The 3,067-nt window shown below is 45.9% G+C and overlaps 2 long non-coding RNA genes across 2 annotated transcripts; one reads left to right on the top strand and one right to left on the bottom strand.

The window, feature by feature from the left end:
- The first annotated feature begins 637 nt into the window (after positions 1 to 637).
- On the top strand, positions 638 to 1,700 carry LOC144133555 (uncharacterized). Its single transcript, XR_013315069.1, has 3 exons — positions 638 to 1,260; positions 1,385 to 1,449; positions 1,507 to 1,700. It is a non-coding gene; the product is annotated as an uncharacterized LOC144133555 (long non-coding RNA).
- Positions 1,701 to 1,870: 170 nt separating this feature from the next.
- On the bottom strand, positions 1,871 to 2,850 carry LOC144133550 (uncharacterized). The gene is made up of 3 exons (XR_013315068.1): positions 2,604 to 2,850; positions 2,296 to 2,471; positions 1,871 to 1,991 (listed from the first exon to the last, which is right to left on the bottom strand). It is a non-coding gene; the product is annotated as an uncharacterized LOC144133550 (long non-coding RNA).
- Between the last annotated feature and the right edge of the window lie 217 nt (positions 2,851 to 3,067).

The following is a 3,067-nucleotide window of genomic DNA, read 5'->3' as shown; positions in this document are numbered from 1 at the left end:
TGCGGCTGTCCCCGCGTTAACCGGACGCCCAGTGCGTTTTTGTCAACCGGCCCGGCCACATCGCAGACGCGCTCTGACCATCGTTGTGAGAATGGCACCGCGGGAGAGCCAACGCCTGCTTTTCTGCGGATTTCAACGCGTTGAAAGCCTTGATGTGTATTTTAAAAGAGTTTATAAAGTGGGCGACGGCTGTATGAAAGCAATCATGTGTATGGCGTTCAAGAGGAAGCAGTCGGCGCAACGGAGCCTTCCGACATCATCGGCAAGTGCGTCGCGCAAATGAAAAATGTGGGCTACGACATTCGCCTTGAGGTAAGCAAAATTTACTGCGGTCAGCACTGTTCTAAGGAGGACTAAAATAACCAGGCGTGTTGTTTATAAGCTCTCAGGAAACCCAAGGGAGATCGCGAGGGCCAGTTGCACTTGCAAAGCTGGGGTCCGTGGATGGTGCAAGCATGCTGCAGCACTGGCGATCTTCGTCAATAGCCTCGAGAATAGCTCATGCACGGACCTTCCGTGTGAATGGCGCAAACCGTCTAAACCAACGCTGGACACAAAAAAAAAGATTGAGGAATTGTTTCCAGGTGAAAATTACAAATTTTGTGTCCATTCAACATTTATTTTGCGCTATGTTTGTGTACGTTTTTGCGCAGGCCCGTCCCGGCAACCCCCAAACCTACAACCCCTTGATCCGGCAGTTGTTCATGCTAAATTTGCGGACCTGAACTGCTCAATCAGGCATGTTTTAAGGACGGAAAGCAGCCCTGCTGAAATGCATAAAAACGGACCAGTGGCATCACAACTGACAGAGAGGGAACAAAATTGTGAAGCAGAGCTAGTGAATGCCCTGGTCAGCGGGAAGCGACGGCTTTATACCATGCTTGAAATCGCAGAGATTTCCCCAATGAAAATGAGAAGGCTCGACATGGAGCGTAATTTGAATGAAAAAGAGATTTCCTTCTACAAAAAGGTCGTGCAAAAAAGTCTCAAAGAGATAATTTAGATAGCCCTGATTACAAAAGGCCAGGCAGCAGTTCAACGGTTTGTTTTTTATTGCTTTTATTTATTTATTTATGGTATATGCTGTTTTTGTTTCTGAGCACAAACTATGCAATTGCTGATCCAGATGGCACCAAGAACGACAAGTGCGCGTGAGCAGTTCGACTGCGCACCGGATTAAAACAAGAACAGCTGAGTTCCAATACTTAGCTGATGTTCTTGCCTCGCAAAGACCCTTTTCAAGTGCTGCAACCTCATACGGTATGTGCTGTGCCCTGCCTAATATATTTGTTTATTTAAAGTGTCCAGTACAGTGGCTGAAATAACACTGTGCAGTAGTGTCTTTGCAAGGTGTGATGCAGTTCTCTTCCACATGATGGCGCAGGAAAGAAAATGGAAAAAATGGCCAGACAGGAGTTGGAGCTGGCACTTGGGACGAAAATACACGAGGTAACTTTAGTACAAGCCTAATGAAGCCATGCTACATTTACTCTCGATTACTTTCAGGTTGGGCTCATCATCGATGCCGAGCAGCCATGGTTGTGTTGCAGTCCAGACGGCATTGCAACATCCGGCAGCACACTTCAACTTATTGAAATTAAGTGCCCTTATAGTATGAGGAGCAAGTGTCTGGTTGACCCAGATAACGAAATCAGCAATGTGCCATATATTCACTATGTGAATGGTCACTTAGAACTGCGAAAAACGCACTCCTACTACACGCAGATAATGATAATGCTTTACATCCTGAGGACTGACACCGCTTTGCTTTATGTGTACTCCCCTCAGAGGAGCATAGCAATTAACGTAGAAAAAGACGAAGCGTTTCTTGCGAAGTACGTACCAAAATTAGAGGACTTTTATTTTAGGTATTTTCTGGAGGCACTAATTAAATGAATGCTGTGAAGTTCGCAGAACTTTCCGTGGCGCCAGTCGGCCTTGGGTTCGCGAGGAATGCCGCACCAGTCAAGTCACTTGCATCAGAGGGACGCCTGATGGGGATTAGGCGGCGGAAGGAAAGAAAACACTCATACGAAAAGGCAGTTTATGGAAAAGCACAAGAAAAACAATGACACCAAATTTCCTTTGGTGGCAATGTGCGCATTGCCTAGGGTTTAATATTCAGAAACTAATACAAACGTAAATAACGATATGGCCGGAGCAAACGAAAACCAACATAACATCATCAAATGCAAACAAAAAACTCGAGTTCTAATCAGGGGGATCGCGAAATTTTGTCTAGATATTGTATACTTGTTTTTTTTTATCCTGAAAAATGAAATATCTGTCACTTACCACGGATGTGCGGAGAGTGCTACCCTCTTGGTATTTGTGCATCTTCAATGAAAAGCAATGGTGATTCGTATTCTGGATCTGGTGACCATTCCTGTTCGTGTAATGGAGAAGCGCTTTCCTCTGCATCATCGTCCGAACTGTCCGCAGTCGTCCGGTCTGCTGCACGACGCTGAGACCTTCAAATCAAAAGGATACATTTCGTGTTGTCATGCGCCAGAGAAAACAAGCGCACTATTTCATCGGTTTCAACAGACGTATGTATGACTCAGGTCGTACATAGTCATTCCCTTTCCTTCAGTGGTGCTTACCTGAGGTATCTCTGTAGTTTTTCACTAGGCATCATTCCATCGTCTTTCCCATAAGACGGAGGGAATATGGTGGGAACGTAGGCCGGGTGCGAAACAATGCTACTTTTCTCATTGCCCACAAAGTGCGCGCTGCAAATTCTTGTTTCGTGCCGCACCGGCTGCCACGGTTTTCCGTCAGGGCTGGTAGGGCATGACGAAAACAGAAAAAAACTCAAAATTCTTTCTGGATTGAGCCTTCCCCATAAAAAAAGGCCATCCTCACCTTGCTCGCCGCACTGCTTGAATCCAGCGCTCCCTCTTTTCCGTTTCGTACGGTCTGCAAGGAAAGCAATAAAATTTTATCCTCGGTACCTGGCCTGAAGTGTTTTTATAGCTGTTATGACACTTGTAAACACAGCAGTAGGTCGAGCCACCCATAATTAGCGAAATTTCCTTTCGCCTTCGATGGAAACACCCTACCGCTC

Source organism: Amblyomma americanum, chromosome 1 (genome assembly GCF_052857255.1).
Source record: "Amblyomma americanum isolate KBUSLIRL-KWMA chromosome 1, ASM5285725v1, whole genome shotgun sequence".
NCBI lineage: Eukaryota > Metazoa > Arthropoda > Arachnida > Ixodida > Ixodidae > Amblyomma > Amblyomma americanum.
Note: the sequence above shows the minus strand (reverse complement) of the source record. Positions and strands in the feature narration are given on the sequence as shown.